This window comes from Amblyraja radiata, chromosome 3, assembly GCF_010909765.2.
Source record: "Amblyraja radiata isolate CabotCenter1 chromosome 3, sAmbRad1.1.pri, whole genome shotgun sequence".
Taxonomy (NCBI): Eukaryota; Metazoa; Chordata; class Chondrichthyes; order Rajiformes; family Rajidae; genus Amblyraja; species Amblyraja radiata.
In genome coordinates this window covers 63,679,275-63,702,291 of record NC_045958.1, presented here as the reverse complement: position 1 = coordinate 63,702,291, position 23,017 = coordinate 63,679,275, and the positions used below count along the sequence as shown (strand labels likewise).

The following is a 23,017-nucleotide window of genomic DNA, read 5'->3' as shown; positions in this document are numbered from 1 at the left end:
CATTGTTGGCGATTGCTGATGGTGATCTGGGTATGCTTGTACATCAAACACAGCAGGCCAACATGAAGGTACATTCACCAGCTTCATGCCATTAACAAAGGAGATTGCAAAACAAGATTAAGAAAATACTACTGTAGGTGTACAAGTCTTTTTGAGACTACAACTGAATACTGGATACGGTAGCTGAAATGAAATACTAAATACTTGGATGAATATGACTTTGTAAGTCATTCCACAGTGCCATACAACCTTGAAACCTTCCTGAAGTATATTCACAACTGTAATATAGGAAGAAGGAAACATGGCAGTATATTAGCAAAGGTCCAAGCAGGAGAAGGTTTAACCCTCTCAATTCTGCTCTACCATTCAATAAAATCATTCATAGCTCCTCCTCATTCTCATCTCAAATCCACAATTCCTTTAATATCCTTCAGTTTTGAATAAGACAACACAACGTGCTAAGTATCACTGCTGTGAATCTTTCCAGCCAACCTTCCATGGGGAGGGGCGAATGCCACCTGAACGCAAGTCATGGTCTGATCAACCATGGCTGGGTCGCCTGGGTGAGGGTGTCTGATGTTGAAAGACCCGAAACAACCAATGACCCCAGGTTAAATCACTGATGATGTGTTCAGGAGCATCAATAGATGTATTTGTATCAATCTGCTGTGAATCGTTACAGCCAACCTTTCAGGCTCAGGAAGAAATATCATGCAAAGCTTGAGAACATGCCCATGGAGAGAAGTAGAATTGGTGGCAAGGAAATAGAGACAGGTAGAGACTGAAGATGACAATTTTGATCTTCCCCAAGTTCAGGGCTGGATTGCAAATAATCTGAAAACAGAGAATTATCATCCAAAATTAAACTATGTTTCTTAACAAGACTTCTATTCTTAGTTGTAGCCCTGCCACTTCTGCTGCAGAACGGTGCAGGAATCAGTTATATACCATCACTATAATCTTCATAAAAATCCAGCTGAATAGATATTATCTTGTTTTTATTCTGAGTGATATTTTGTCAATCTCTCAAACTGATTTTTGGAGCAGCATTGATCCACAAACAGACATGTTGCAACTAGAATTCAGCTTGTGGCAAATGGTGCCACTCCCAGACAGGTTACCCAAGGTAAAGCAGGAATAGTTGAGGTCATTGTGTCCTTGATGCACATGTGGGGATATGAGAAGGAGAATTAAATCTGGCTCCTTTCCATCCTTAATCACTGAAATGGTTCCACAAGGGAAATACTTGCAGGGTGGAGGTAAAAATTCTCAGAAGTGTGGGTGTATTTAAAGAGCAAAACAACCAAAGTCCCATTGGTAAAGTCTATGTGGTTATAAGTGCTTGGGGAATTCATTTTCTCCCAATTTGTTGCCCATAGTTCGTTTAAGAGATTAATTTGTGTTTTACTTGAAAACACAGTTGTTTTGCGAATCTGGCTTAAAGATATTTCAAGTGCAATTTTATTCATTAATGCACGGAAAATAGAGCATGGCTTCAAATAAACCAAACTAAATTTGAAAGAAAGTATTTCAATCATGTTACTGTTAAAGAACTAAGTTGATTGTTGTGGTTTACTCTATGCTGTCAGGTTGACATCTAATCCTGGGTGAGTGACAATATCCACAATTGGGTATGGAAAGATCAAAGCTGGAAGTCTTGGCCCCTGGCTGCCACTCTGCTTTTTCACTCTCAATGCATTCCATGCCCAACAGGGCAGAAGTGGGTTTCCAACGGCCTCTCCGCCGTCATTAACATTACCAGGTTGGTTTTGGAATAGTTCTGCCCAAGACCCCAAGAAATTGCCGAGTTATAGACATAGTCCAGTCCAGCACACAGACCAAACTCCCCGCCACTGACTCAATTTACACCACGTTGTCTCAGAAAAGCAGCCAACATAATTAAAGACTTTATCCCAACTTAGCCATTCCTTCTCTCCCTGTTTTTATCGGCAAAAGTTACAGAAGCTTGAAAGCACGCATTCCCGGACTCTGCTTCTTTTGGGAGCTCTTCTCCTCTGTTAACAGCTTTTAAATGGCCCTTCCATAAGCTAAGTAACTGTCTGATTCACCACCATCCCTTTGCAGACTTGGACTTTCTCTATGGAACTGATGCGCTACCAGGCTGGGAACTATATGCTACATTCTCCTTTGCTCTGCCTAGTGTACTTGAGTTGGATTTGATTGTATTCATGTATATGTTTAGGAGATTGAGAGGGGATCTTATAGAAACTTACAAAATTCTTAAGGGGTTGGACAGGCTAGATGCAGGAAGATTTCTCCCGATGTTGGGGAAGTCCAGGACAAGGGGTCACAGCTTAAGGATAAGGGGGAAATCCTTTAAAACCGAGATGAGAAGAACTTTTTTCACACAGAGAGTGGTGAATCTCTGGAACTCCCTGCCACAGAGGGTAGTCGAGGCCAGTTCATTGGCTATATTTAAGAGGGAGTTAGATGTGGCCCTTGTGGCTAAGGGGATCAGAGGGTATGGAGAGAAGGCAGGTACGGGATACTGAGTTGGATGATCAGCCATGATCATATTGAATGGCGGTGCAGGCTCGAAGGGCCGAATGGCCTAATCCTGCACCTAATTTCTATGTTTCTATATTGTTATCAATCTGATGGATAGTATGGAATACAAAGCTTTTCACTGTACCTCAGTAAACGTGACAATAATAAACCTAAACCTAAGCCTACTCCACCTCAATCATATTATCAATCCTCGTTCCCTCCTCAGTCCACATGCTCAAGCATTGGCCTACGCTTCTCATTTTCAGATTTGGCTAATCTGATGCATATTCTAATACACAGTTGCTTGCATCTACCTCACGCCATTCTTCCATTAAACCCAGCAATTTCTGAACTACATTCTATCCCAGTCTCCCAACACAACACCGTAACAATTCAACTTCCTTTCTCTTTTCCTTACGTTAAACTCCCTCAATCATCCCACCTATCTAAAACTTTGCAGCCTCCTAAAACTATCTATATTTCTCCATCCCTGTTCCTGGTGTATCACCCAATATACTTCTTCAGTGAATATAAACATGGCATCTGAAGGGGAAGAAACACTTCTCAGTTCAGCTAATGTCTAGTGGACAGAGATAGTTTTCTCTCAGATTAACATTTTCTTTCAATCCAATCCGTAGACTTCCTCTTTGCATTGAGAACTTTGCATTTTATTTTCTATCAGAGTATATTGTTTGAGTGTACTTATAACCACTAGCAGTTTAAGAACATGGTTGGCAAAATTTGCAGCAGGATCTTGATCAGTTGGGCAGGTGGGCTGAGGAATGGTTGATGGAGTTTAATACAGAGAAGTGTGAGGTGCTGCATTTTGGGAAGTCTTATCAGGGCAGGACCTATACTGTGAATGGTAGGGCTCTGGGGAAAGTTGTAGAGCTGAGGGATCAAGGTACGTAGTTCCTTGAAAGTGGCATTACAGTTGGAGAGAGTTGTCAAGATGGCTTTCAGCACATTGGCCTTCATCAGAGTATTGTATAGAAGTTAGGAGGTCATGTTACAGTTATACAAGACATTGGTGAGACCACATTTAGAGTATTGTATTCAGTTTTGGTCACCCTGTAATAGGAAAGATATTGTTAAGCTGGAAAGGGTGCAGAGGAGATTTACGAGGATGTTGCCAGGATTCAAGGGCATGAGCTTTCGGGAGAAGTCGAGCAGGACTTAATTCCTTGGAGCGCAGGAGGATGAGGGATGATCTCATAGAGGTGTATAAGATCATAAGATGAATAGATAGGGTAAATGCACAGATACTTTTACCCAGAGTAGGGGTAAAACCAGAGGACATACGATTAAGGTGAGGGGGGGAAAGATTTAACAGGAACCTGAGGGGGAACGTTTTTAACACAAAGGGTGGTAGGTATATGGCACAAGTTGCCAGAGCAGGCAGTTGATGCAGGTACAATCATAACGTTTAAAAAAAATGTGGACAGGTACATTGATAGGATAGGTATAGAAGGATATGGGCCAAAAGCTGGTAGGTGGGACTAGTGTAGATGGGGTTTGTCGGCGTGGCCAGGTTGGGGAGAAATGCCTGTTTCCATGCTCCATGACTCTAACTTCATGAGGATTTGTTTTTAAACATTCTGCTTTTTCTCTGCCCTCTCCTGTGTCATTCTTCCTTTGAAAAGTAACCACACTCTCAGCCACAAAGTAATGCAAGTCATCCCTCTTGCTACATAGAAACCTCGGTCGGAATGAACAGGCAGACAGTCGAGATGTCTTTTCAACATGAATTCCAGTCATGTGAGAAATGATCACCTGCTACTCTGAGGGCAAGGTTTTCATGGCAAAGCTTTGGTCCCTATGGTCAACATGGCTATAGGATTATAGTTCTGTAATCATAAATTAATAGCTTGAGCAAGCCAGTGTAGTCTTGTAAAATGCCACCTCAAGAAACAACCCTTTTAAATAACAATTTTAATTCTATAATACTTCTGCATATTGATTTTAAGTTTGGAGAGCAAGGAAAAAGTTCAAGACCTCCAATGCAGGAATCACTGGTGTTTACACAGGTCTGACAGATTCAGTGCCAGGCATGGGTTTCAAATTCTTGGCAAATGAAGGAGACAGAAGCAACAAAACGGATGTAAGGAATTCCACGGTAGCAGTGCAAGAAGAAATGTTTATCATGAATTTAAAAAAAAGTTCCTTCTTCAGTTCATTGCTCTGAGATGCTCCACCCTTTCAGGAGAGTTGTGTAAATACAAGTTGTTATTAGAGTCATATGACATGGAAACAGACCACTCGGCCCATCATGTTCATGCTGACCAGTGGACACACATTTTATAAATTGCATCTTCCAGCTCTTGGCTCACACCCTGAATTCCCAGACAATTCAAGTGGTCAAACATGTTGTTGCTGAGATAGTTTGCATTTCAGTCTTTTTGCAATTACTTTTCTTATCCTTGTTCTGATATTAATCATTTTATCATTCAGAATATCTGCATCATTGCACAAATGAGCAAAACATTCCAACTTAATGAACTGATCCTTTACTAACTCTGCCATATATAAATACTGAAGGAAATAAGGATAGATTGCAATACCATGGCACTTTGAATGTTGGGACGTCGTCAAGTGCAATTCAGTTAAAATGCCAAGATATAAAATTCTGGTTGTACTAATGGCTCCAGAGTGGAAGCTCTTGTGAAATAATGAGAGCACACGTTGAAAACATGAGCACGTGCAGCAGAGCTGGCTCACTGCCTGATCCAGAGGGACAAGCCTTTGACTAACAAGTTCCATCAATGTCAATGCCAGCACAACTGGTAAAGAAGGAAGTGAACGCTTTTCACAGAAAGAACCAAACTTTACTCCTTGTTGTTGCAATTTATGATTAGAGAACTCCCATCAGCCTGCCGCCATGTTGAAAGCAATCATTTACCTGCAGGACTGCTTTCAGCCATGTACCATGCCACTATTGATGGGGCCAATTTTTTGCACTGAATTTATCCCTTTCAAACTCCACTTTGGAGTGCTTGGGTATTGTTAAAAAAAACTTCAAGAGGCTTTAATTTCAAGATTACGCTTCCTTATTCTGGACCTAGATTCCTTCCCATCCCACCACCGGCAGAATAAATAGTTTCTCTATACCTTCTCTATCAAATCTGTTAATAGTTTCAAATACCTTTATCATTTAATGCCATCACACCTTCTTTAAAGGGAATACATGCCTATATTTGCTGTATTACATCCTCCTGTCCATCTGTTAGTTTAGTTTTTTTTTAGTTTAGTTTAGAGATACAACGCAGAATCAGGTCCTTCGGCCCACCGTGTCTGCGCCGACCTGTGATCCCCACACAATAACACTATCCAACACACACAAGGGACTATTTACAAATTTACTAAACCAATTAGCCAACAAACCTGTGGGTCTTTGGAGTGTGGGAGGAAACCGGAGCTCCTGGAGAAAGCCCACGTAGGTCACGGGGAGAATGTACAAACTCCGTACAGACAAGCACCCGTAGTCAGTTTCAAATGTGACGCTGTAAGGCAGCAACTCTACCACTGCGCAACCGTGCCGCCCAATGTGATGATCTACGGTAAACTATTCAGTGCTACCAAACATTGGAGCCAAAGTGAATCCTATCCTCGTCTGACTTCCTGGCACAGCCATTTCTGGGAATGAGTTCACGATGGTAGGCTGGAGGTTGATGAAGGTCAATCAGCAGTTGGATCTCCTTCTCCATGACTGGCAGAAGTAAGGCCGAATGCAAGGGTGCAATCAGCTACCCCCGCGTGGACTGGGAGTCACCCCTGCAGTCAGCCACGTGTAGCAGATCACCACCCTGTCACGCTGAGCCACGGGGGATAAACATGGGTATCTGCCCATTCAGCCTGTAAGGACTATTAAAGCAAACATGTTTAAAAATATACGGTTCCCCATTCAAAACAGTTATGAGACAATTTATTTTTCTCTCAAGGGCCGTGGAATGTTGCCATGTGTGGACAGGAACGCAGGGTTTAGGTGACAGTCGGATCAGCAACATAATAGCAAAGCAGGGTCACTTCTACTGTGAAATTTTATGCCCATGTGGCATTCATTTATAATTGGGATTTTCAAGGATTTTCAGTTCCTTATGAAGCTTTGAAGCTGCGTCTCTTTGTTTTGGATTTGGCCCGTCAATCTCTAATGCCACTGAGGTCGTGGGACATTGTGCCCTGGTGAAGCACCAGCATTCCTTACAGCAACTGAGGGCGTTTCTTGGCAGCTTCACCGCGCACCTGGCTACTTGTGGCCCATAGCCGCTGCCACAGGCCCACGCCTCTCGTGCACCTCAGGTCAAAGGTGTTTCTAGTGACCAGAGAATATTCCAGACTTGTTTTTGTCCAGATATACAATCCAGCTAGAATGGAAAGTAAATCCTGTGAGGCCCTGCAATGACGAGGAGAAGCAAGTGAGCTGAGTTCCTTTCAGAATCAAAGCAGCAACTCTCTAATGCCAGTTCCTCTCTCTTGAAATGTGAGGGTTTATCCTGCTATTTTCTCCTTTGTTTATGATACTGGATAAGAAAATACAATAAAATCCCATATCTCGATGAAACACTAAGGACCACTTCTTGCGCTTGTATCTCACTTTCTTCTGCTCTGGACTTGGTGCACTAGGTCTGACCCAGGAGCACTTGAATACTGGCAACGGATGCAAAACATCTGCAGCTCTGCCACTGCTCCCATTGACTGGACCAGAGTCTGTAGAAGTTGCAAACTTTGGACCGCAACTACTGTAAGCATTAATCTTCCTTCACTAAAACTTCCAAGTAAGATAGTAGATCAACTGTTGTTGTTTAAATCTCATGTTCTCTATTGCTAATTCACTGGTGGGGAGGCTTGATGAAGTTGCACTGCCTGGCACTGAGATTTGCACTGAGTGAGCAGGCCATGAATTCTGGCTGAACTTATCTGAAGTATGGCAACAGAAGCAGGCCTTGTGGGCCAAGTTTTGTTTATAGTCCATGACCTACCTCCCACTCAAACTACTTACTTTCTCCCACCCCTGTTTTCCAGAACTCTCTGAACTCTTCTTAATTTTGAAAACTCCTACACATTTCTCAGAACAAAATCAACAATGGTGTTTTGCCAGTGAACGCCATATTCCCTGAAGCCATTCATCATCAGTTGCTGGCCATTTCATGCTTCCATGGAACTCACCAACTGATGGAAACTCTCCAACTTGTATGAGAGGCACACAACTCTCCACTGAGCTGCTGACAACCATGGCGTGTGGGGAGCGCACCAATTCCAGTGGTTCACCAAATCACATTGCCATCCACTAGCGCAGCTTTGAATATCCCTCTTAATTACTGAACTTGGAATGAAATGAATCAATACTTAGCAAGAATTAGTTGGGGGAGCTACCTCTTCCTCTAATGTTCTTGATATTCACCCGTGGTCGGGGACCTCCGGAGCCTTCCGCAGTCGCTGCTACGGGTGGCCCGATGTTCAGGATGTTGGAACTCCGACATCGGAACGGGAGGCCAACCTCAGCGGCGTGGATCTCCAAATCGGCCACTTCCCACCAGAGTCCGCGGCTCCCGAAGTCCCCAGGCCGCGCCGGGCGGAGATTAACGCTGACGGCCCTCGGCAAAGGGCCCCAGGGACTCCGCGATGTCGGTCAGCGCAGCCCGCGTTGTAAACCTCTGTCTCTGTGCCTAAATTGTGCATTTAGCCTTGTGTATCATCCCTCAAGTGAACTTCAGAATGAGTGTCAACATGGCCTACAAAACTGTTGCTATCATTCTGATAAAAAAACAAAGTGAGCTGTTTGGCCACTTACATGTCTGTGGGGTGTTCTTTCATTGGTTTATTCTCCACTCTTGGCAGACTGTGGATGTCAACATTTTAGATATACCTCAAAATAAGAGAAGTATATGAAACTTTTAGCAATACCCCTTATGTTTACAATGGCAGTAAAAACTGGCTTTGCATAACATGGGGTTAGGGTTCCTACTTCAGACAACCATGATCAATGAACAATTCCAATCTTTTGTTCTAAAATGGTTGCATATCCAAACTTTGCTTGAATTGGTCCAACCTTTGGGTCTCTTTTGAATGCAATAAGTGAATTGGCCTCCACTGCCTTCTGAGGCAGTGAATTCCTCATGGCCTTCCCCTTATTCTTAAACTGTAGCCCCTGGTTCTGGACTCCCCCGACATTGGGAACATGTTTCCTGGACCATAATAATAATCCCTTAATAATTTTATATGTTTCTATAAGATATCCTCTCATCCTTCTAAATTCCCGTGAATACAAGCCCAGTCGCTCCATTCTTTCATCATATGACAGTCCCACAATCCCTGGAATTGACCTCGTGAACCTAGGCTGCATTCCCTCATTAGCAAAAATGTCCTTCCTCAAATTTGGAAACCAAAACTGCACACAATACACCAGGTGTGGTCTGACCAGGGCCCTGTACAACTGCAGAAGGACTTTGCTCCTATACTCAACTCCTCTCGTTATGAAGGGCAACATGCCATTAGCTTTCTTCACTGCCTGCTGTACCTGCATGCTTACTTTCAGTGACTGATATACAAGGAGACCCAGGTCTCGTTTTACTTCCCCTTTTCCTAACCTGACACCATTCAGATAATAATCTGCCTTCCTGTTCTTGCCATCAAAGTGGTAATCTCACATTTATCCACATTATACTGCATCTACCATGCATCTGCCCACTCACACAACCTGTCCAAGTCACCCTGCAACCTCATAGCATCCTCTTCACAGTTCACACTGCCACCCACTTGGTGTCATCTGTAAATATGCTAATGTTACTTTTAATTCCGGTTGGCGCGGGCTCAGTGACCCAAAGGGCCAGTTTCAGAGCTGTATCTCTAAACTAGTGTATGGGGTGATCACTGGTCGGTGTGGACTCAGTGGGCCGAAGGGCCTCTATCTCTACTCTGGGACTCAGCTCTCCCTCTAATAATAATAATAATACATTTTATTTATGGGCGCCTTTCAAGAGTCTCAAGGACACCTTACAAAAATTTAGCAAGTAGAGGAAAAACATGTAAGGGGAATGAAATAAATAGTAGAGACATGACTAGTACACAAATTAAAGACAGAATACAATTCAAAACACAATATGAGGCAATTCATGCACAGATGAAAAGGGAGGGGGACGTGGGGCTAAGGATAGGCAGAGGTGAAGAGATGGGTCTTGAGGCGGGACTGGAAGATGGTGAGGGACACGGAATTGCGGATCAGTTGGGGGAGGGAGTTCCAGAGCCTGGGAGCTGCCCTGGAGAAGGCTCTGTCCCCAAAACTGCGGAGGTTGGACTTGTGGATGGAGAGGAGACCGTCTGATGTGGATCTGAGGGACCGTGAGGGTTGGTAGGGGGAGAGGAGGTCAGTGAGATAAGGGGGGGCCAGATGGTGGAGGGCTTTGTAGGTGAGGACCAGGAATTTGTAGGTGATCCGGTGGGAGATGGGAAGCCAGTGAAGTTGTTTGAGGACTGGAGTGATGTGATGCCAGGATTTGGTGTGGGTGATGAGTCGGGCGGCTGCTTTCTGGACCAGTTGGAGTCGGTTGATGTAGGTGGAGCTGATGCCAAGGAGAAGTGAGTTGCAATAGTCCAGTCGGGAGGAGATGAAGGCATGGATGAGTCTTTCAGCAGCGGGAGGTGTGAGAGAGGGTCTGAGTTTGGCGATGTTGCGGAGATGAAAGAAGGAGGTTTTAATGACATGGCGGATGTGAGGCTCAAGGGAGAGGGTGGAATCAAAGATCACGCCAAGGTTGCGGGCCTGGGGAGGTGGGGAGACAGTGGTGCCGTCGATGGTGAGAGTGGGGTTATTGATTTTGCTGAGTGTGGATTTGGAGCCTATGAGGAGGAATTCTGTCTTATCGCTGTTGAGTTTGAGGAAGTTATGTTGCATCCAGGTTTTTATAGCTGACAAACAGGAGTTGATATGGGAGAGGGGGGGGGGGGGGGGGTTGTGGGGGGATTTGGTGCCAAGGTAGATCTGGGTGTCATCGGCGTAACAGTGGAAGTCCAGGTTGAAGTGGCGGAGTATCTGACCAAGGGGGAGGAAGTAGATGATGAAGAGGAGGGGGCCGAGTACGGAGCCTTGGGGAACGCCTTGAGTGACTGTGGCTGTAGCAGAGGTGTGGTTATGGAGAGAGATGAAGTGGGATCTGTTGGAAAGGTAGGAACGGAGCCAGCTGAGTGCAGAGCCTTCAATGCCAATCCTGTCCCCTGGATCCTTGACCCTCTGACACACAGGCCTTAATCAGTGAGAATAGGAGACAGATCCAACACTAACCCCATCAGCTATGGGGCCCAGAACTGTTCACAATACTCCAAATGTTCCCTGACCAACGCCTTGCAAGAGCTTCAGTGTTACATCCCTGTTTTTGTATTCTAGCCCTCTTGCCTGCCGTACTACCGATTCAACTTACATATTAACTACCAATTCAGGGCAGTTGGGGCCAGAGTTGGGGGCTGGAGGATCATAAGGAATAGGAGTAGAATTAGGCCATTCCATCATTCAACTCTACTCTACCATTCAATCATGGCTGATCTATCTCTCCCTCCTAACCCCATTCTCCTGCCTTCTCCCTATAACTCCTGACACCTGTAATATTCAAGAATCTATCCATCTTTGCATTTTAAATATCCACTGGCGGCTTCCACAGACTTCTGTGGCAAAGAATTCCACAGATTCACCACCGTCTAACTAAAGAAAATTCTCCTAATCTCCTTCCTAAAAGAATGTCCTTTTTATTCTGAGTCTATGACCTCTAGTCCTAAACCCTCACACTAGTGAAAACATCCTCTCCACATCCAGTCTATCCAAGCCTTTCACTATTCTGTATGTTTCATTTCGGTCTCTCCTCATCCTTCTAAACACCAGCAAGTACAGGCCCAGTGCCGACATATGCTCATCGTAGGTTAATCTACTCATTCCTGGGATCATTCTTGTAAACCTCTTCTGGACCCGTCTATGCCTTTATTCCTATTCCCTAAGTGCATGACTCCACTACTTTGCGACACTATATTCCATCTGCCACTTTACTGCCCACTCTCCCAACCTGTCCAAGTCCTTCTGTAGAGTCCCTGCTTTCTCTACACTACCTGTCCCTCCACCTATTTTCGTATATCTGCAAACTTTGCCACAAAACCTTCAATCCCCTCGTCCAAATCATTAATATACAATGCAAAGAGTAACGGCCCCAGCACCGACCCTTGCAGAACTACACTGTTCACTGGCAGCCAACCTGAAACAGCCCCCTTCATTGCCACTCTTTGTCTTCAGCCATCCAGCCAACTTGCTATCTATGTTAGTATCTACCCTTTGATACCGTGGGCTCTTATCTTTCTAAGCAGCCTAATGTGTGGCACCTTATCAAAGGCTTTCTGAAAATCAAAGTAAATAACATCTACTGACTCTCCTTTGTCTGTCCTGCTATTTGCTTCTTTAAAGAATTCCAACAAATTTGTCAAGCAAGAACTCCCCTTCACAAACCCATGCTGACTTTGGTCTATTTTATCGTGAACTTCTAAGTTCTCCGTAACCTCATCCTTTATAATCCTTTATAACACAAAAAACAGGACTCTAAAATCTTACCAACCACCGAAGTCAGACTAACTGGCCTATAGTTCCCACTGTGTAAGAAGGAACTGCAGATGCTGGTTTAAACCGATGATAGACACAAAATGCTGGAGTAACTCAGCGGGGCAGGTAGCATCTCTGGAGAGAAGTGATGGGTGATGTTTCCGGTCGAGACACTTCTTCAGACTGGTTAGGGATAAGAGAAACGAGAGATATAGATGGTGATGTCGAGAGATAAAGAACAATGAATGAAAGATATGTAAAAAAGTAACGATGATAAAGGAAACAGGCCACTGTAAGCTGTTTGTCGGGTGAAAATGAGAAGCTAGTGCGACTTGGGTGCGGGAGGGATAGAGAGAGAGGGAATTCCGGGGCTACCTTAAGTGAGAGAATAGTTCCCACTATACTGTCTTGCTCCCTTTTTGTGCAGTGGGATAATATTGGCAGTTTTCCAATCATCTGGGACCACTCCTGGCTCTAGTGATTCCTGAAATATCACTATCAATGCCTCCACAATCTCCAAAGCCATCTCTTTCAGAACCTTAGGGTGCTGTCCATCCGGCCCAGGTGACTTATCTACCATCAGACCTTTCCACTTCTAAGTACCTTCTCCCTAGTAATAGCCACTCCACTAACTTCCAACCCCTGACCCTCTTGAATTTTAGGCACATTGGTGGTGTCTTCCATTGTGCAGTCCAATGCAAAAAAGTTATTCAACTCCTCTGCCATTTTTTATTCCCCATTATCACTTCTCCTGCATCATTCTCCAGCGGCCCAACTTCCACTCTTGCCTCTTTCTTACTCTTTATATATCTGAAAAAACCCTTGCTATCCTCTTTTATATTATTAGCTAGCCTACCTTTGTATTTCATCTTTTCTTCTCGTATTGCCTTTTTATGTAGAAAATAGAAATAGGTGCAGGAGGAGGCCATTCGGCCCTTCAAGCCAGCACCGTCACCGTTTTAGTTACCCTTTGTTGTTTTTTAAAAGCTTCCCAATCCTCTGGCTTCCCACTAAATCTTTGCTATGTTATATGCCTTCTCTTTTAGTTTTAGACTGTCCTTGACTTCCCTTGTCAGCCACGGTTGTCTCTTTCTCACCCTAGAATCTTTCTTCCTCTGGAATGAAAAGATCCTGCATCTTCCGGATTATTCCCAGGAATTCCTGCCATTGCTGTTCCGTCATCCCTGCTAGCGTCCCTTTCCGGTCAACTTTAGCCATGCCTCTGTAGTCCCCTTTGCCCAGCTGCAGTACCGACACATCCGATATCACCATTCTCCCACACAAATTGCAAATTAAAACTTATCATTTCGTATTCGCTACCTCCTAATGGTTCCTTTACCTTGAGTTCCCTTATCAAATCCAGTTCATTACATAGCACTAAATCCAAAATTGCCTTTTCCCTGGTCGGCTCCACCACAAGCTGCTCTAAGAATCCATCTCAGAGGCACTTTACAAATTCCCTTTCTTGGGGTCCAGTACCAACCTGATTTTCCCAGTCTACCTGCATATTGAAATCTCCCATGACCACCGTCGCATTGGCTTTTTTACATGCCAATTTTATCTCCTGATGTAACTTGTACCCTATATCCTGGCTACTCTTTGGGGGCCTGTAAATATCTCCCACTAGGGTCTTTTTACCCTTATAATTTCTCAGCTCTATCCACAATGACTCAACATCTTCTGATCTGATGTCACCCCTCACTAAGGGCTGAATTTCATTCCTAACCAACAGAGCTACCCCACCCCCTCTGTCCACCTTCCTGTCATTCCGATATGATGTATAACCCTGAATATTCAGCTCCCAGCTCCAATCCTCTTGCAGCCAAGTCTCTGTAATTCTCACAACATCATACCTACCAATCACTAACTGCTACAAGCTCATCCACTTTGTTCCTTACACAACACCTTTAATTCACCTCCCTTCTCACTCTGGTCCCGATTTTACTCGATCTTACTCTCATACCCATTGAACTTTCCGACCCATTATTTCTGGAGACTTCTGTAACATTTCCTGCACTCTCTTTCCCTTTAACTCCACCATTACACTTCCAATTTGCGGACCCCCCCCCCCCCCCCCCCACTATTTAGTTTAAAGATCAGTCTACGGTCCTAGTTATACGGTTTGCCAGGAGTCTGGTTCCAGTTCGGTTCAAGTGGAGTCCGTCCATCGGAACAGTTCCCTCCTTCCCCAATACTGGTGCCAATGGCCCACAAATACAAACCCACTTCTTCCACACCGATTTTTGAGCCACGCGTTCAACTCTCTAATCCTCTCAAGCCTATGCCAAATTGCATGCGGGTCAGGTAGCAATCCAGAGATTATTATGTTCTTGGTTCTGCTTTTCAATTTGTTACCTAGCTGCTCAAATTCCTTTAGCAGAACCTCTTGTCTCGTTCTACCTACGTCATTGGTACCCACATGGACCATGACGACTGGATCTTTCCCCTCCCACTCCAAGTTTCTCTGCAGGTGAGAGGAGATGTCCTGAACCCAGGCATCAGGCACCAGGCAGGGACCAGGCAGGCACTCTCGATCCTCACGACAGAGAACAGTGTCAATGCCCCTAAATAAACTACCCCCAATGACATCTACGCTTTCCTTCCATGTTCCCTCTCGAATGCCCCCCTGAACCAGGGTGCCCTGGTCATGTTGCTCACCATGACCAAGATATTTATAAAGAAGTACATATGAAGTGGTTGGCTGCCATTGTAACAGCATAAGAATTAGTGCCACTTGCATGTGCTGGTGCTGACCTGGTTTCGGGCATAGTGCTCCCACTGCTGCCTTCAAACCAGACGTTACTGCCATATTAGTTGCTGGTGATGGACTATAGTCCTTGATGACTTTGTTGCCATTTCTATCAAGGTTGCAGTTTTTCATATCAGATTGATCTTCTAGATTTGACATTTTCGTCACATGAAAGTCTATCCTCCCACCCATGGTTTAAGAATTCATCATAGGTGCAACGTCTAGTTAAATCTTTCAAAGTAACAGAATGGCAATGGCATATGTCTACATTGCCTGTATAACTTGCTGACAGTTGAAATGCCATGTTGCCCCATTTCCTAGCTATACAATGATCCTGTTGCATTGAAGGCTTTTCGACCCTAGGCCCACTCCTGCATGTTTAATTCTTGTTGAATTAAGATTTCTCTCCATACTACAGGCTACCACTGCCTATTCTTTGTCTCCACTTATCACTGCCTGGCACATTTACCAACTGTCTGTGTACCCAGGATAAGTTTGGCACTGAGCCATTTTCTTTCCCGAACTGCAGAGTCTTCAGGTCCTGTGGTCAGTGGCACCAATCATTATTTTTTTATTGAGAGAACCGGGAACTGCAGGTACTAGTTTATAAACTAAAACAAAATGTGTCAGAAGAAAAGTCCCGACCCAAATCACCTATCCATGTTCTCCAGGGATGTTGCCTGGCTCACTGATCTTGCCCCAGCACTTTCCTTCATTAATATTCAAAGGTGCTTTGAAGAGTTACTTTAGTTAATATTCTGGTTAAAAATTGTCAATTATTTTGCCTATCTTTGTGCGCCAATTGTAATGTATTTGAAGGTAGTCTGTGAACAAGATCTGTAAGCCTGGTAAGCACCTGGTAAGCAGCATTTATAATAATATTCAAGAGTTTCAACACATGCATGTACACTTTATTGCAGACTGCAGCAACTAACAAATGTCCAAATGTGACATGATGATGTTAAAATGTCATTTTATTGATACACATTTACGAGCAAATGTACCACAATGTTCTTGATGGAAGGAGCTGCAAATGGCCTGCAATTTGTTTTGCCCGATATTTAAAATGTACTCCTTGTAAAGGCTCATATGCGGGTGCATGTGGAAAGAGTTATCTGAGAGGCACAACCTAAACAATAGCATTAAACATTGGTTTAGGTAGAGTCAGCAAACACAAAATATTAGCCATGGTCATTCACTGTTAGTACAACTACCCCCTTTCCAGAGACATGCTGGTGTATAGCACAATCTTGGGCTTCATTACAACCCAGGCATGTAGGACTCACATAATGCATTGCTGTCATATTCCCCAAACCTATAACCAACCTAAATGCCAAAAAGTGCAGTGGGAGGTTAATTAGATTTGTTAGGGGTCTTTTTCTCCATCTGGGCAGTAACCTATTTGCTTGTGCAAACTGTCTGGACTTTAAATTCCATCATATTGTCATATTCACAGCAACACTCAATGGACTGCTCCCTTATCATTCTGAATCATAATATTCTGTGATCAAGACCCAATCCAAAGGTTTAAAGACAAAATTCTATCCTGAAACTCTCAGTGCAATGCTATGGGGTCGCTGCATTGTTAGAAATAGCATATTACAGAAAGTCATAGAATCATAGAGTAATAGAGTGATACAGTGTGGAAACAGGCCCTTTGGCCCAATTCACCCACACCGGCCAACAATGTCCCAGCTACCTTAGTCCCACTTGCCTGCGTTTGGCCCATAACCCTCCAAACCTGCCCTATCCATGTACCTGTTCAACTGTTTCTTAAACGATAGAATAGTCCCAGCCACAACTACCTCCTCTGGCAGCTTGTTCCATACACCCACCTGAATCTGTGTGAAAATGTTACCTCTCGGATTCCTATTAAATCTTTTCCCATTCACCTTGAACCTATGTCCTCTAGTCCTCAATTCCCCTACTCTGGGTAAAAGACTCTGTGCATCTAACTGATCTATTCCTCTCATGATTTTATATACCTCTATAAGATCTCACCTCATCCTCCTGGAATAGGGAGCCAGCCTACTTAACCTATAGCTCACACCCTCTAGTCCTGTCAACATCCTTGTAAATCTCTTCTGAACTCTTTCAAGCCTGACAATATATTTCCTATAATATGGTACCCAGAACTGAACACAATATTCTAAATGCGGTCTCACCAACGTCTTATACAACTGTAACATGACCTCCCAACTTCCATACTCAATACTCTGACTGATGAAGGCCAAAGTGCCAAAAGCCTTTTTGACCTCCTTATCTACCTACGACTCGACCTTCAAGAAACCATGCACTTGTACTGGTTGTACTAGTGCACATGCACTAGATCCCTCTGCTCTACAACACTACCCAGAGGCCTACCATTTACTGTGTAGGTCCTGCCGTTGTTCGACATCCCAAAATGCAACACCTCACACTTCTCTATATTAAATTCCATCAACCATTCCTCCGCACACATGGCCAATCGATCCAGATCCTGCTGCAATCGTTCACAACCATCTTCACTATCTGCAAAACCACTAACTTTTGTATCAGCAGCAAACTTGCTAATCTTGCCCTCTATGTTCTCATCCAAATCATTGAAGTAGATGACAAACAGTAACGGGCCCAGCACCGAACCCTGTGGCACACCACTAGTCACAGGCCTCCATTCTGAGAAGCAACCTTCCACCATCACCCTCTGATTCCTTCCATGGAGCCAATTTGCTATCCATTCAGCTATCTCTCCTTGGATCCCATGAGATCTAATCTTCCAGAGCAGCCTACCATGCGGCATCTTGTCGAACGCCTTACTAAAGTCCATGTACACAACATTTACAGCTCTGCCCTCATCAACCTTTTTGCTCACGTCTTCAAAAAAATCAATCGGATTTGTGAGACAAAACCTCCCACTTACAAAAGCATGCTGACTGTCCCTAATCAGCCCTTGCCCATCCAAATGCCTGTATTTCTTATCCCTCAGAATACTCTCCATTAATTTACCAACTACAGATGTTAAGCTCACTGGCCTATAGTTCTCAGCATTTTCCCTGCAGCCCTTCTTGAAAAGAGGCACAACATTTTCCACCCTCCAATCCTCTGGCACCTCTCCTGTATTTAAGGACGACTCATAAATTTCAACCAGGGCTCCCGCAATTTCCTCTCTAGTTTCCCGCAATGTCCTCGGATATATCTGATCAGGTGCCGGAGATTTGTCTACATTCAAACACGACAGTATCTTCAGTACTTCCTCGACGGTAACCCTGACTGCTCTTATGACACTTCCAATTTGTGACTGTTCCAATTTCCTCCGACCTACTGTATTTCTCCTCGGTAAATACAAAGGAGAAATACTTATTGAGGACCTTTCTCATCTCCTGTGGCTCCACACAGAGGTGCCGCTTTTATTCCTGAGAGGTCCCACTCTCTCTCTAGTTACCCTTTTCCCCTTTATGTATTTATAAATTATTTTGGGATTGTCTTTTATGCTACCCTCCAGAGCTATCCCCTGGTCCCTTTTTGCCCTTCTGATCTCCTTTTTAGATTGCTCCTTCATTCATGAAACTCCTCTAGGGATGCACTGGATCCCAGTTGCCTATACCTGTCCCATGCATCCTTCGTGTTTTTGACTAATGTCTCAATTTTCCTCGTCAGCGAAGCTTCCTTACGTTTGCCTGCTTTGCCTTTCACTCTAACGGGGACGTACACATCCTGAGCTCTCGTCAGTACACTTTTAAAACCATCCCACTTGGCCGATGTTCCTCTCCCCTCTAATAACCTGCTCCAGTCAACTTGAGCGAGACCTTCTCTCATACCCTCAAAGTTGGCCTTGCCCCAGTTGAGCATTTTAACACATGGACCCTCTCCGTCCCTATCCATAACTATCTTAAACCTAATCGAACTGTGGTCACTGGTCCCAAAAGGCTCCTCCACACACACTTCATTAACTTGCCCTTCCCAATTTCCCAATACCAGATCCAGCGTTGCCCTCTCACATGTGGGGGTCTCCACATACTGTTTAAGAAAACTCTCCTGAACACTTTTGAGGAATTGCACCCCATCAAAACCCTTCACAATATGATTTTCCAAGTCTATATTGGGAAATTTGAAATCCCCTACTACAACAACCTTATTTGACCTGCAGCTGTCTGCAATCTTGCGGCATATTTGCTCTCCGGCTTTTTGCCTAATCTGTCCATTAACCGTTCCCACACCATGCTCCATACCAGCTTCTAGCCTCTAGACTCTGTGACTCTGCCCTGCACGAGATCCCACTCCCCTGCCAATCTAGTTTAAACCCTCCCGTGTAACATTATTAAACCTTCCCGCTAGGATGTTGGTCCCCCTCCAGTTTAGGTGCAACCCGTCTCCTTCATACAAGTCACCTCTGCCCCGGAAGAGAACCCTATTATCCAGAAATCTGAATCCCTGCCCCCTGCACCAACTCTTCAGCCATACATTCATATCCTCTATCTTCCTATCCTTATCTTCACTAGCACGAGGTACTGGAAGCAATCCTGGGATCACTATCCTGCAGGTCCTGCTTTTCAGTCTTCTGCCCAATTCCATAAAATCTTGTTGCAGTACCTCCTTCATCTTCCGACCTATATCATTCGTGCCAACATGAACAACAACCTCCGGCTGCTCCCCCTCACTCGAGGATGCCGTGCAGCCGCTCCAAGACGTCCTGGACCCTGGCACCAGGGGGGCAACACATCATCCTGGAGTCTCGCCTGTTGCTGCAGAATCTCCTGTCCGCACCTCTGACAATGAGGTCTCCCACCACTACGGCTCTGCCTGACGTCACTCTTCCCCGTTGAGCCTCAGCACCAGGGTTGGAATCACAGCCCTGGCTACCACTCTTCCTGTATCCTTGGCGTGACTACCTCACTGTAGGACCTGCGCGGGAAATTCCCGTTTTCCCGGCTGGCCCTGAGGTCATCCATCTACTCCTCCAGTTCCCCAACACGTTCATTCATAAGCTGCACCTAAGTCTTTAAAGTGATCCCTGAGGTGCCTCTAAAATAAATGTAAAAGCCCCCATGGCATTATGTTTAGAGGTACGTTCATTAATCTCCCAGGAGATCTCAAGGACATCTGAAAACACCTTGTCTGCTCATTTTTATTTGCTGCCTTGTGATATTGCTGTTCGTGCATTAGCTTAAATGCTTTTCCTATATTAGCACAGTGCTAACTCTTCACTACCCAAGGTATCCTTCCAGACATACTGAAGGTTCAAAGCAAAAACAAAGTGGATGTAACAAGAATGCCTCGGTGGAGGGTCGACAGACCAACTCCTGCAGCAAGTCTGGTAAGGTGAAGTAGGGCACATGGTAAAATGATTGGTCAAAGAGGGAGGTTTTATAGCACATTTTAAAAAGAGGAGAAAGATTAGAGAAACTTAAAATATTAAGAAAGGAAGGAAGTTCTAGCCAGAAAAGATAAATGGAGAAACACTAGATCATAGTCATATACAATTAGTAATAGCATTTCACTCCGAGTTCACAATAGCTTGGTGCTATCCATTGACCTGGGCTCAGGATGCACTGTGAAGAATACCTGTGGGTGAGATAGACTTCTAACGCTCTCCCACTGCTGAGTGGAATGGGAACTTTATGTTACACGTCTCTGCACATATATACAGCTGCTATTAAATTACATATTGTCAAAACAAATCCTTAGCTCTTGCTATTTCCGCATTTCCTCAGAAGAGGTGGCAAGACAAATAGTCACTACCCATGGGCAACAGAAAAGGTTTTCTTCATTGATTTTTGCCTCAAATATTCCAGTATTTCATTGTTTAGCTGTTTCAGGAGCTATGAGCTCACTAGAAAAGACCAGTTAACGTCAAACCTGGTACATGAATTCCTACCATCATCTATTTTGATTCACGTTTAATTGTCTTTATTTTAACACGAATGGATGGTGTATTACTCATTATTATAGTACAGAGGTGGGCATGTAGCTAATTTCTTATTCCTTAAGTGAAGATAATCTTTTAATGTAGAGAATAAAGGAATCGGAAGTTTGTGGCATCAGAAATTGGATCATTACATATCATGTTTCATTTCAACACATTTTGTTATATACTTCCTCATCACATTTAGAACTAATCCACAATCAGATGTTATTTGCAGTAAATGGTGCTTATCTCTTTCAAAAATACCTGCCCCTAACATCAAATAAAAATAGGGGCATTATCTCCAGGACACTGGACTTTATTTTACCCACAACTTATTTCACTAAATTATTTTTTTCTGCTCAGATTACAATGCTGTGTCTGGGTACTTACTGCTCACAAATTGGTAGCTGGACTTGGAAAGAAAAACATTTAGAACTGCAGATCTACTTTGATATAATGTGCTGAGAGACAGCCCATAGACCCACATTATCATCAAAGCCAATATTAACTTAATTTCCATCTTGGGGGATATGGCGATACCCATGGTCTATCCAAAATGGAATATTATAAAACACATAATCTTGAGTTTCCACTGGATTTCATTGTCTGTGAATTGCCTCCAGAATATTAAAGCCGTTTAATAAATGCAAGTTTCGTTCTAAAGTACAAATCCCTGTTTTCTTTAAAACGACATCACCTTTGGCTCAAGTGAGCAGCTTCCGTTGTCATGGGTAACATGACTTTATGATATATGCAAGCAATTATCATCGTTATCATTGCTCAGTGTAGTATAAGCGAGTGAGGTGTCTGTGTGTTTATCATGTAACCCTACATATTTTGCGATATCTTACTGTCGTATAGAATCCAGTCAGAAACCAATATGGGCTTTAAAGTTAAAAATGTCACCTGGACTATGAAAATGAGGCAGTGCTAACTTTGTTCACTTTTAAAGTTTCGTAAATCCCCTCAAGTTTGCTTATATTAAGGGATGTAATTAGTGTTTACTCTGCAGTATTGGCACAATACAATTACCGGTATTTTAATCTGATCTAAACAGTTAAAGCAGAAAGTGTGGGTAGTACATAAAGTGGCTGGATAACATCTCCTCCTATTTATTTCCACTTTGTTATTTTCCACGTGTACTGGGTGACTTCCCTCCCAGTTTGGTGCCAGTGATCTCAACTAACACTTCTTGTGCCTCTACACTCACACCAACCATATGCTTCAGTCCCTATCATTCTCTCATCAACACTCCACTCCTTTTTGGTAATTTCACAATTAACTGAGCAATTCCAAACTTGAAGTGAAAGCTCCATTTGGAGAATACACAAATTGAAATACACAAAAATCATGTTTTATTCATGTCCTACAAATATTCAAGGAGGCAATTAAAATGCTAATCCTATTGGCTATTTATCCTTCTCAATAAGCTAAAAACAACTGATGGTGACTTGTTTGCAAGGGTTGTGGAGGAATTTCATACTGCATTACAAAAACCTCCTGTTCACTTAAAAAGGTTGTTTTTTAATTCTCTTTGGTGTTTTTTGTTTAGAGATTGGTGCAAGCTTCTTTTCGAAAATTGTCCCTCTCTGCTTCAAAGAGGTGAACCATTTAGCACCGATTCTCAATCCCATAGAGAAATTGCTGGCAGATGTCAGTCCACGCCACTCTATCTGGGCAACAAGACATCTAAAATCGTTTCCGAAACACGGTGGACAGATGATCAGAATGCTTTAGCAAGACATCGGCACTAGACTGCAACAAGAAAATTCCAACTTACAAGCAGCAATATCAGAAGCTCTGCCATGACTGTGTGCAGCACTTATTAGTTTACGGCACTGTTACTGGCAATACAGGGCTTGCTGGCAATTGAGCCTTGCTGAGAGATGGGAGAGCACACGAAAAATCCCCCTCGCCCCTAATGGTGCTGCAGGATTGTATTTTGTTTCCTTTACTTGCAGTCCTTGGAATCTGCAATCCTTTCTTTACTGCTTCTGCCTTTGTGTCTAATTGTCAGTTACTAAGCAAACGAACGGAAGAAAAGAAAACCCCCAAATATTTTTTTAAATAACCAGATTCTTCTCTGTACGATTTAAATTCCTTCATTAAATGATTTAATGTTTACTTTACCAGCATTTTGGAGGAATGGTTTGACTGCAAACATCACAAATGATAATTTTAAGAAAAAAATATGAAGAGATGCCATTAAATTCAACAACACACATCAGGGAGGTGTAAACACAGTACCTGTTCCTCCGTCCCACTATCCCTTTACTGAGTTCTGACAAAAACACTTCAAACCTAAAAA

General features: G+C 43.6%; 1 protein-coding gene across 1 annotated transcript in view; it reads right to left on the bottom strand.

Annotated features, from left to right (window-relative positions):
* LOC116971094 (methylcytosine dioxygenase TET2-like) overlaps positions 1 to 23,017 on the bottom strand; it is a 118,733-nt gene that overhangs the window by 95,000 nt on the left and 716 nt on the right. Inside the window, exon 2 of the mRNA XM_033017930.1 lies at positions 22,957 to 23,010. The gene's annotated coding sequence lies outside the window, so the exon portion shown is untranslated. The remainder of the gene's footprint in view (positions 1 to 22,956; positions 23,011 to 23,017) is intronic.